General features: G+C 30.8%; 1 pseudogene; it reads left to right on the forward strand.

Moving 5' to 3' along the window:
- The first annotated feature begins 8,046 nt into the window (after positions 1 to 8,046).
- Positions 8,047 to 8,165, forward strand: LOC120597470 (uncharacterized; annotated as a pseudogene).
- The last annotated feature ends 5,030 nt before the right edge of the window (positions 8,166 to 13,195 follow it).

Genomic DNA, 13,195 nt, shown 5'->3' on the forward strand with positions numbered 1-13,195 from the left:
AGAGTTTTATTTCTTTCTTTCCAATATGTATGCCTTCTATTTATTTCCCTTGTCTTATTGCAGCAGCTATATCATTCAGAATGTGTGGAATAAGAGTGGTGAGAGTAGACATCCTTGCTTTGTTCTTTATCTTAAGGATGAAGTGTTTGGCCTTTCATAATTAATTTATGTGTTTGTTGTACTATTTTGTAGATGTTTATTATTAAGTTGAAGAAGTTACCTTCTATTCTTATTTTGCTGAGATATTTTATTAAAGAGCTGATGAATTTCGTCCAATGCTTTCTCTGCATCAATTGTTATAACAATATAATTTTTTTCCTTTAGTCTATTGATATGGTGGATTACATCGATTGATTTTTGAATGTTGAACCAAACATGCATACTTTGTATAAATTCCATTTATTCTTGGTATATTTATACATTTATTTATTTTACACATTGCTGGATCAATTTGTTAATTGATTTTTTTCATAATTGATAATTCATTGTTTCAAACATATTTAGAATCATTAATTGTATTTTTTGGTTAACTGCCTTAAAATAATTTCAGATAATGCTAACATCTGTGTCATGTTCGTGTTAGCCTCTATTACAACAATCATTTTTTTGTTCAAGTTGATATCTTTCTAGTTATTGTATGATTAATAACTTTTGACTGAAATATGGACCCTTTGAAAATTATTTTATCAGACTCTAATATTACTTAAATCTTGTGTAGCAGATGATATGACAATGATATGACAGGAGAAGGGTCAGCACTACCTCATTACTTTAAGTCACAGTATTTGTTCTCCACCTCATCTTCAATGACACCTGGGGAGAAGGCTCCTTATTACTACCAGGCACAAGTATGAGTTCAGGCTTCTCACCAGTGATATACCATAGCCGGGGGTGAGGGACATCATGGTCTTTCAACCCATGTTATCCTCTACTTACGCTAAGGATGGGGTCTCCTTATCATCCTATGAGGATGAAAGTCTCATATTCCCCACTAGATTTCTATGATATCACCCTAGTGCATTACAGCCTGGGAAGGATAAAAGTCTGGGCTCTCCACTTGACCTTTGCTGCCTGTGATGGATATAGTGTTTGGCTACAGTACTATGGGCATGGTCTAAAAGCTTTTTGTCTTACTAGACTTTCCCCTTCCTGATATTCTGGCTGGAGAGAAAAGTCTTTTTTTTTTTTTTGGTGACTAATAGCATTTCCATGTCGCTCCCTACTCTGATACCAGTCTGAGGTATATGAAGAAACTAAATGGGTCACTACTATCTAAGTCCTTGAGGCATGAGATCTCTAGGCAGGTGTTTTATTGCCTACATTTTTCAGATTATTCTAATGTTTATTTTATTTATAATCTAGGTTTTTAGCGGTGAGGAATAGGTCATAATGTGTCCACGCCATCTCCCTTGCTTTTATTCTTGAACTTTATTTTTGCTGGGTAGAAATTTTGGTTGACAGTTATCTGTTTCAGTTTTCTTGTTTTGTGTTTTTTTCAGCACATTTTATATGTTATTTCACACTTTGGGCCTCCATTATTTCTGATATATAGATACACACACATTTTACTTCTTTTACTTATTTTTCTTGAGATTTGTTGATCTTCTGGAGTGTATAGACTATGTTTTTATTCGAATTTGGGTCATTATTTGTTTAATATATTTTTCTGCCTCCTCCTTCTTCATTTCTTATAGGACTATGATTACATGTACATTGATATACTTCATGTTGACTCACAGATCTCTAAGTTTGTTCATTTCTCTTTACTCATTTTTTTGCTCTTTTTCGATTGTATAATTTCTCATGATCTACCTTCAAGTTCACTTATTTTTTTATTTTGACATCTTGAATCTGCTGTTAAACTTTCTACTGAGTTTTTCATTTCAATTATTGTAATCTTCAACTCCAGAATTTCTAATACATGTATATGTATAATGTGTATATATGTATAATATATGTATGTATGTACACATATACACATAAACACATATTAAATATGTATGTATATTTTTGTATACATGTTAGATATGTGTATGCTTGTGTATATGTATGTATGTATCTAATATGTGTATGTGCATATATATCTCTTCATTGAGAATTTCAATCTAATCGATCAATGATTAGCCAGTATGGCTATTGTCCTTTACTGACAAATCTGTATCATTTCCAAATTTTAGGTCATTTTTTCAGCTTTATTGAGATATAATTGACATATCACATTGTGTAAATTTAAGGTATACAGCATGTTGACTTGATGTACTTACATATTACAAAATGATTACCACTATATCATTAGCTAACATTTCCATCACATCGCAAAATTATCACTTTTTTTTTTAATGAAGAACACATTTAAGATATACTTTAGGTTTTACCTTCTGTCTGGGCCCTTTCAAATCTCGTATGTGGTTGGCCAGGGGTATATGAATAGCTTGGAGTTTCTCCAATATTCACTGAGGACATATACATCCTTAATGGAATTAAACTTGCCCTATCATAATGACGATCAGAGCATAACTATGCTGAGTCATTGGCCCTCCTCTTTTTACCTTTGTGAATCATGCTCAGGAACAATTACTGGGTATGGATACCACCCAGCACTCCAAGTTTAGTGTACTGCAAAGAAGCTACCAGACCATATCATTCCAATAGAGGTAGCTGGTAGAGGTTAATGGTAGGGGAGTAACCTCAAGCCATAGATTCAAAATAATGTTACCCAAAGTTCAGCAGGTTTTCAAGCATAAATGCTTCTCATATTGTTTTATACCAATGGTTCATTATCTGCTTGATGAATCAGTTGTTTTTGTCAATTTTGTCCAGTTTTATAGTTATTTTCAAGAAAGAATATTTGATAGTCTCCTAATATGGCCAGGTTCTATTTTTAACCAAATTTAGGTAGTTATCTTTGTGCAAAAAAGATAGATACAGTTTCTAAGCACCTCACAGGAATGTCTCTGCTAATATTTTACCTCCTTTTAAAAGTCTGATTTTCCATCTAGACACTTGAATTTTCAGTACAATTTATTGCATCATGTAGACTATTTAAATGCTGAGGAAAGGATTGAGAAAGTCTGAGCTGTTTATATAATACAAAACATTTAAATCAATTTGTTTCAGAACTCAGTCTATTCAGAATAATTAATTGATCTTATCATTTTCTTTGTGTAGTTTCCTTTAGTGTGGACAAAATCAATTACATACAATAAATACTGATCACATGGAACCCACCGTGGTTTCTTTTTTTCTCTCATTTTTTCATCGTCTCTTTCATTTTATTATATATATCAGAATCCACTGCCATACTTATATATTTTCTTATGTCCTTTGACTTTAAAATTTTTTTTTATTTTTTAATTTTTCAATTATAGTTGACATTTAATATTATGTTAAATTAGTTTCAAGTATATAACACAGTGGTCAGACATTTGTGAAATTTACAAAGTGATCCCTATCATGACTTTTCTTTTTAACAGATCTGAGTAATCATTGAAAATTGTTCTTAGTTAAACCTATTTTTATTTGTTGTTACTTACCCATGTAAACTCTTATGAGATCAGGTGATTTACTTTCCCCCTACAACTTTTTTTTTACTAGCTCTATAGTATTTCACTTAATGAATTTACCATATTCTATGTAACCAATTCTTTACAGATTTATGCTTAGATTTAATATTAGAAATAATATAATGATGAAAATCAGGTGCATTCTCTTTTGTATATGTTTAACTATATGATTTTAATCTTTTGTATATGAATTTAAGGTAATTTCCAAGAAGTAAAATAATGGGTAAAGATTATGCACATTTTTAAGCTTTTGATATATATTGCCAAATTGCTTTCAAAGCAGGTTGTATTAATTTTCATCCTAAAATCTATAGACAATGAGGACCCATTTTCCTAGATTATTATTTATATTGGGTATTAATTAGAAATTTTTGATGAGAAATTCTATTTTTTACATCTTCATAGCTGGCGTTGTTATAAAATCACAAATAATGCTAAAAGATTCTTATACTTCCTGTTAAGATATACATAACTATTCAAAAAGAGAACATATAAAAAGCTCAGGGCATCTGCATGCCATATTACATAAGCTATTAAGTGCTTAACCGTTTATTTGTCCATTTATAAAACATGTTGTGGTGGGATTAAATTGCATCCCAAAAGAGAAATTAGCTTGTATTATACTGAGGTATTTATTATTGCAACATATGTAACAGATAATATTTGTTTACATTTTTAATTACTTACATTTTCAGCCACGAAAATCTCTGAGGATAATGCTTCATTTACAAGACTGTCCTGGCAAAAGACAACATAATGTAATCACATATTACCAACAATTCCATGACAACATTGCAGTGGTTTTAAAATGAATTCCAAATAAAAGCTTAATTATAGCAAACCATAAAAAATTAAACAGAAGATACAATAATGGCACTAAAATTAAATTAAGGAAAAATCACACAGTACATAGAGATGTGAATAGAAATGAAGATACCGAGCCTAAATACCTGGCACATTGTCCATTATGTTCTGGAATCCCATTGTTGAAGTCTAATTGCTCCTTCCTCAGAACTGACAATACTGGATACAAACGAGGCATATGGCTTTACTCAAAAGTCAGAATTGATGCACTATATGGAAGAAATAAACTACTTTTTATTAAAACTTATTTTTACTTTTCTCTTTTAGTGAGGTTGGTCTGGGGGAGGAGTGGAGATGGGGAAGCAGGATTATAATAATAAGGGCAGGAGCCATTTAATTTTATCTATTTTTCAATTAAACATTTATAACATTCAGTAAACGGTCTGAAAATATCTAAATTGCAAGCTTTCTTATTGGTTTGGGAACATATTTTTGATTGACTATTTTAATATATCTCTATCTGCTGCCTCAGAGTCCTAAAATTTTAAATAAAGTAAGAGAGCCATGTTGAAAACTTTAACTTGTAAAAATTTGGTGAAGTATAATCAGGAATATCTAATAAACTGAAACCAGAAATTTGTATCTTTATGTTAGCAGATGATATTTATTTTCTAATATGCAGAATGTTTTACCACTTATTGAATTACAGAAATCTAGTATAATGTATCTCTTCACAAAGCTGTCCTCAATGTGAGAGAAGACAGGTCTTGTTATTTATATTGGATTCAACCACTCTCTGATATATGAGATATGAGCTGATCTGGCTGCCCTCTCTTTATGAGCTCACTCTCCATATGGCACACATCTTCCAAGTGAAGTCACTAAAGATGTACATTTTAAAAGCATCTTTAAGGTGGCAGTAGATGAAAGTTAAGTTTGTGGTCACATGAGAGAAGATACAGAGGAGGAAATTGAGCTGTGGTACAAGAGGACTCAAGAAATGGGTATAGATCTGGCTGGATAGATTTGGAGGACATAACTAAAATGCAAATACCAAAAGGAGAGCCAAACTGTAACCTTAGAAACTCATGAGGCTGCAATTGGATTTGTTATTCTTCTCAAAATGTTCAGAAGTATTTCATATTAATTTTTCTCAACTAGCTGATGACAAAGGGCCAGTATGATTATCTGAGTAAAATGAAAGACAATGCAGTGCAAATGACTTTCTTGAGCTCTTTCATCTTAGTAAAATCAGAACTAAAGTATATGTTGCATTTTATTTTAATACCTTATGCCATAGGTTTATGTCTCCTAGATGTCCCTGGGGCCTGTGATTACTCACTTGAAACTTCAGAGTTGGTATAAAGATTATTTTAGGCTGAAGACATTTTAGATTCAATGAATGCAGGAAAAACAAAAAACAAAAAACAAAAAAACTTTCCTAAAGCTCTCCTTATCTGACTAAAAACAGAAACTTCTGAGAAATGAGGACTGTCATAAATTCCTTCATTGAGGTAGCTTGTCCTCTCAGCAGAGAGAACAAGAACAAATCTATTGTAAGTTCTTTTCCTGGCAGAATTTAATGGTGCAGAAGGTGGTACAAAAACCACTCATATCTGTATAGACAAACATCACAAATTTTCTTATTTTCCATTTTTTCTTATAAAATATTTTTTTCCTAAAGAAACCTATTTGTTTTTCCTACTGGAGTCTTTTCTTCCCCCTACCCTTTCTCTACTAAGTTAGATATCTAAGTCCCAAATTCTAACCACATCTTTGAGTTACTCATCATATGCATCTTGCATGCAGAAATAAACCTTTTTTCTAGTTAATCTGTCTTTTGTCAGTTTAATTCAAACTCTCTCAGTTACTGAATCTAAGAAGGTAAAGAAAAGATTTTCCTCCATTACAGGTACTTATTAAAGCACAATTTTCTAGGACCCAACAGAGGCCTGTTGAATCAGACTCTTCAAAGAAGGATTCTGAGAATGAACATTTTAAATAAAGATCCAGATGACTTTCATTAAGAGGTATTGGCAACGTTACATTGTGAGCCAATCGTCATGAAGATCAATGGTTTGACACTTAAGGAAATCAAGCTGCGAATCAAAGTATATAGCTCCCAATTAGAGATAAAATACAAAACAAAACAAGGTATAGCAGTTGTTACGAATAAGATCTTCATCTTTTACTCAGTCTACCAGTCAAATTTCAGCATTTTTTCCTGTCCTTACTTAAGTAGTCTTGCCCATTTAAACAGATCTAACAAGACAACATTCAATTTATTCTCACTTTATCAGAATATAACAATACTATTAACCTTTATTGAGTACATACTATGTGTAAGTTATTATTCTAACTATTAAACTTAATAATTTAACAACCCTATAAAATAAATACAATGATTAACTCCATAAGGAAACTGAAATAGAAGTAGGTTAAATAACTTTCCCAACATCACTCTGCTAACCAGTACCCAAAGAACAAGTGTGAACTAAACAAGAATGGTGCCAGGGCCTTATTTCTGTTGAAAATTATAAACTTCTTTGCTCCCAAACGGCCTAAATTTGATAGAGAGATTAAAAAAAACAATTTATTCAAATTCCGTATAATATGGAGTCCTAAATATGCAAAGAAACATTTCCCATCAGAGAAAAACTCAAAAACCGTTTAACCAAATATTAAAATAATAATAAAAGATGGCTAAGGTAGTAAAAAAAAAAAAAAAGATTTCTAAGGGCTAAGGGACCACGAAAAGCCAGTTCTACAGTAGTAAGAAAGCCTTGAAGCATTTTTGCCTTAAGGGTATTTGCTAACCTGTCCCAGCCAAAGGTGCCATCATGGGAAAGTAAGACAGGGCAAAGTTAAGGCCAAAGCTATTTGGGGGTCAGATACTCTTCTCTAAAGCTGAACTCCAAAAGTATAAAGCCTTCTGTAAGTTATGTAAGAAACAACTTATCACTTTAAAGAACACTTACCTGTTTTGCCTTTGCTTTTGAGTAATTTAGAGAAAATAGGGGGAGAAGTTTCACCTGAAAATTTCTAATAATCACTCTGCACTCACATGGTTTGAGGACTGGATTTCAAATTTCTATTTTGCCCCCCAAAATCTCACGCCAAAAGTTCAGTTAAAATGTTATTCAGTTAATTAAAATAATTGTATAGGGGAAAATATTAAACTATACAGATATACTCTATGAAACTATAATAATAACTGCTTCATAGGGTTGGTATAAAATCAAGATAGAATAAAAATCTGTACAACAATAGCATATTAGAAAGTGGGTAATCAGAATTTACACATCCTAAACACTAGCATTATTTGGGAAAGGGTGAAGATTTTTACTATTTAGATTTTGTTAAATTGTATGTGCATGATAAAATTTCTAAATTGATAAAATTATAACATATAACTTCTCGACTAGTAGAGAACATTTTAAACTTATTATTTGCAAATGATATAATTTCTGACAAAGAAAATCCATGAAAATTATGGACAAATTATCAGAATTTAAGAAAGAATTTTTTTAGCTTGATTAGAAAATTCATTATATGAAGGTGTAAAAGTACAAATGTATATAACAGAATGATTTAGAAAATGTGTTTAATCAAAAAATAAATTTACAAAAGCAGTAATAAAAATAAGGTATTTTAAATAAATCTAAAAATGAAGTATAACGTCTACAGCCATGCCACCCTGAACATGCCCAATCCCGTCTGATCTTGGAAGCTAAGAAGGGTTGGGCCTGGTTGGTACTTGGGTGGGAGACCACCTAGGAATACCAGATGCTGTAGGCTTTAAAAAAATAAATAAAAATAAAAAACCAAAAATGACGTGTAACAACTTTATGTAGAAAACTATAAATTATTATTGAAAGACTTTTAAGACGTAACTAAATAAAGAAGTGTAACATGTATATGGATAGAAGAATCAATTCTGTAAAAGTATAAATTCTTGCCAAATTTATCTACAGAGTCAATGCAACTTCAGTGAAAATCAAAACAGCTTTTTTAATTATTTTTTTAAATTTATTTTTATTATGGTGACATTGGTTAATGAAATCCAGTAAGTTTCAGGTGTACAATTCAACAGTATGGCATATATATATTGCATTGTGTGTTCACCACCCATAGTTAAATTTCTTTCTATCACTACATATTTTATCCCTTTTATCCCATCTACCTCTTCCTTCCCCCTCCCCCCACCCTCTGATAATCACTAGTTTATTGTCCATGTCCATGAGTCTCTGTTTGTACAGTTCATTTGTTGCTTTTAGGTTTATATTCCACATATAAGTGATATGTGGTTTTCAACTTTTCCTGTCTGGCTTATTTCGCTTAGCATGATTATCTCGAGGTCCATTCATGTTGTGATCTGATTTTATGACACACACAGAGATTAAAGACAAAGAATATCCAATATAAGAGAAAAAATTGTAGGGCTTCCCTATTAGATATCAACATTAATTACAAAGTTAACATATTTAAAGCTCTGTCATATTGGTAAAGGGATAGGTAAATAGACCAATGTGATAGTTTGAGAGCACACAAAGAGCCTCCTGAATTCATGGAGACTTAAGGAATGAGAGATCAGGATATTCAGATCAGTAAGGGGAAAATGACTTATTTAGTAAATGGTTATTTACTAAATGACTTATTTAGTAAATGATATTTAGTAAGTTTTAATTGGTTATTCCCTCAGAAATAAATAAAAACAAAAATAATTGCTATTTTAAACCATACACAAAATCAATTACAGAAGGATTAGGAATGTAAATTGCCAAAAGCAAAATTTTTATATTTTTAGAGGAAACTATTAGCTGGTTATGCCACATGTCTGAAATGAGACATAAAAGCACCAAACATTATGAAAAAAAATGTTGACCTTAATAAAATTAAAGCTTTATATTCATTAAATGACATGATAAGATAGAGAAAATACAAACTCTAAGACTAGGAGAAGATAATTACAAAACACACAAAGACAAAAGATTAGCATTATTATACATAAAGAATTCCTACAAATCAATAATAAAAAGATCAACAACCCAATGGAAAAAAATGAACAAATGACATAAACAAGCATTTCGAAGAAGACAAAAAATAAATAAATGGCACATAAATATATTAAAAAATTATTCAACCTCCCTAGTAATCATTGAAAGGCAAATTAAACTCAAAATGATGTACTGTATCTTACCTATCATATTAATAATAATTAAAATGTTAGTAAATTATAAACCTTGACTATTATTTAGAGTAATCATATATGAATAAAATTTTAAATGGCACAACTTTGCTGCAATTTGCATTATCTAATAATTTTGAATGTACACATATACTTTGATTCAGCAATTTCAATTCTAGATATTTTGCTTATAGATACAAGAATGTTCATACAATACAATAATACTAAAAACAAAATTTTAAAACCTAGAAACTATCCAGATGATATTTACCAAGAGTAAAATGGATTAAACTATGTGTCTTAAAAATTAGGACATTATTTGAAGTAAAAATGAATAATTTACACATTGATAAATCTTTAAAAAGTCATAAAGTTGACTCAAAAACAAATACATCAAAACATATAGACGGTATGATTTCAGGTATATGATGTTCAAAATAATAAAATATTTTAGGGTGACTACATAATAAATAATAAATAATAAATAAACATAAATGAATTTTCCTACACATTTTATGCATTTTATGTATGATATACTTCACACAAAAAAATAAAATCAATGAAAAAAGTCATGCCCACAAGTGAAAACAATTTTTTTTGCATAATGGTTTCTCTATTCTGCATGATCTTTAAGCCTTAAATGTAGTTTTAATTTCTATACATCATTTTCCCAGACCAGCTTGTTCAAAAAAATTATAATTGGTTATCATAAAATTTCATTTCCCCTGGTGAGTTTTACTAATGTCATGTGAGGACACAATACTTATATATTAGAGATGAAAAGAGATGTTCCTACTGTTTCTATTATATTATGTTACTTTAAATAGTAAACATAACTCTAAAATTAAATATCTGCTTAAAGGGAGAAATAACAATAGAGTCTGTAATGATATGCAAATACTGTTAGCTCTTCCTGGAAGAATCGAATTTATGTTTTGTTTTGTGTAATTTTATTTTATTATTTTTTTGGAAGGTATAAGAATAATAACCCAAACCTTCTAAACTACTCAGGAGACATAAATTTGAAGACAATGTAAATCCGTTTTCTAATTTTTATGACTAAAATATATCACCATTTGCTTGGAAAAACTGAGTGACATTTTTTCTTTTAAAATATTTTTTGGCTTCTTCTAAAATTGCATATATCTCATGAATAGAAAATCAAACAGAATCAGGTAGACAATCAACATAAGCATTATTAGTAGAAGAAACATCTTGTACCCAGAAAATACTCAAATTATTTTGAACTCCCAAACAACAGTATACATATATGGATTATACCTGATTAACTAATGAAATTGCTTTTATTTAATGAGAATAATGATGTTCTTCACCTGCTTCTTGCTTTCAGTATGACAATTTATTTTAGACAGTTAGTATTACATGCATACACATGCCTACAAAAATCCATGACTAACTTCATTAACAAACACACATGAAACAACAAATCAAAGTTTAGTTAAGGAGGGCAACTAATCTAGTAAATGAGATAAAAATAAAGCAAAAATCATTTACTCATAAGGAATTTTAAGACCTTGACTTTGCAGTGAAATCGAACTTTTAAAGAGCCCTAAGCTCTAATAAAGCAAGGATTCATTATCAAAAATTTCTATAAAGAGTAAAAACAGGAATAAATTAATGACTTAAAAACTAAAAATAAGAATGACATCAATCTTTAGAAAAGAATATGGGAATATGAAAATATCTATTAAAGACACATTTAATACCATTTACCTTGAGAAATAACCATTGCCCTCAGAAATTAGCCATATCACACTGCAATATATGCCTGGTCACATGAATCTGAACATTCTGGCTCTTGTAAATTATGTTCTAAAGCTGCCATAGCAACTTGTAGTTATAATTCTGAATGGGGACAAACTTGATTTAAAAAAAATAAAGATTTTCTTTTTAATAAAATAAATGTAAGTTTTGGGTTACACTTCTGTATTAATTTGGACTGTAAATTGCAATTAACAGAAATGAACTCAAGATAAATTAAGATATAAAGAAACAAACAGAAAAGCCCAAACATTATAAATGATACATAGGCATATTATAGTCCCTGAAGAAAAAATATCCATCTGAGCTCCTTGAACAGGAAATTGCACTGGCAGTTTTTCTCTCTGTTAACTGGCTTTTTCTCCCTCTCGATGACCACCATGCAGTGAGTGAAAGAGTGACTTCACACTTCTAAATTTTCAGCTCCTCCTAATTGAACAAGAATATGTTAGTATCAATGAAAAATTCCTTGAAAAGAAAAATCTTTCTTCTCAGACTGAAGAAAATACTCTCTTTTGGTTCAATCAACTAGAATAGGAAAATTGTATAGCTAACAAAAAGCAATTGAGGTAGTGGCTATTTGTAAATGGGGAAAATACTCTATGGAGTATTTATTATAATACCAGTAGGAGTTTATAACCCCCTGTCCTGGACCCATTTACTAACCCAGGAATTTAGGTTTCCTCAGCGACTCTATGCCTGGACCTATTTCCCTGTTGTAATTATATTATTATTACATTGAAGAGATTAACAGGTCTGTGCTCCTGTAGGTGTTTATGGCTTAATAGGATAGTTTAGTTTTATTTTGAAGGGAATCAAGTAGTGTGAGCTTCTTACTGTGGTGACTGCTCATGAGGAAGACTGATGAGATAAGTGCGCCTTTGACTTTTGGGTACTCCTCTGTCTGAGTATACAGCTGAACCGGTTTCCTTTGAAGGTAATATGAAGGTAGCAAGTAGAATTTTACTGTTTATGTTGGATTTAGCTTTGGTGTGTACTTCCTTTCACAAATAGTGAGCTACCTAGAGGCCAAAAGGACAAAATTCAATATAGCATGGAGGTTATGTGTACTAGCTATAGAGACACACTACCACAATCTGAGCTTTACCATTTGCTAGTTGTGTGGCCTTCATCAAATCTCTTAACCTATTTGTCTCATAGTTTCTTCAACTATAAATCTGGGATAAAAATTAATTAAATTAATTAATCCTAGTAAATTGCTTGGAACAATACATGGCAGAGTGGAAGGACTCAATGTTTTGGTTGTTTTATGAGGGGTGATCTTAAGAGGTGCTATATTCCTGACTTGCCAATTCTGTCTAAGAAAGGCAGGTAATAAGGCTAATTTACTGTGAATTAAAGTTAGGTTTCCAAGTTCCTAACTTTCTGAGGCTCGTTTACCTATTTTTGTTATTTTTCTTTTCTTAAAGCACACCTCAAATTGTGTAAGTTTCAAGCCCTTAATTCTATCCTTGGTCAAGTAGGATGGACCCAATCCAGATAATTATTCTTTACTATACAAGGGCATTTATCTAATTCAGAATTTTATCAAGATGATAAAAAGAAAAGTTGACAATGACTGAATACTAATTAGGAAAAAAAACAATTTGTTCGGTTTATTTCACACAGAACTTTAAGAATGACTATTTTATTCTTATTCTATATAAGAACAACTATTAATAACTTCAGGAATAGAAGGATCATATAGTGAGGTTGTGACCATAACAAAGTATAGAAAATGTTATTATTTTAACTACTGATTCCAGAATCCCTTTAAGGGAAAGAGTTATCTTTGATAAAGAGCAGAAGTTCTTGGAATAGTAGGTGAGACTTCCAGACCCTTGCTAGCCTGCACTAA

Source organism: Pteropus medius, unplaced genomic scaffold (genome assembly GCF_902729225.1).
Source record: "Pteropus medius unplaced genomic scaffold, Ma_sr-lr_union100, whole genome shotgun sequence".
Classification (NCBI taxonomy): Eukaryota; Metazoa; Chordata; class Mammalia; order Chiroptera; family Pteropodidae; genus Pteropus; species Pteropus medius.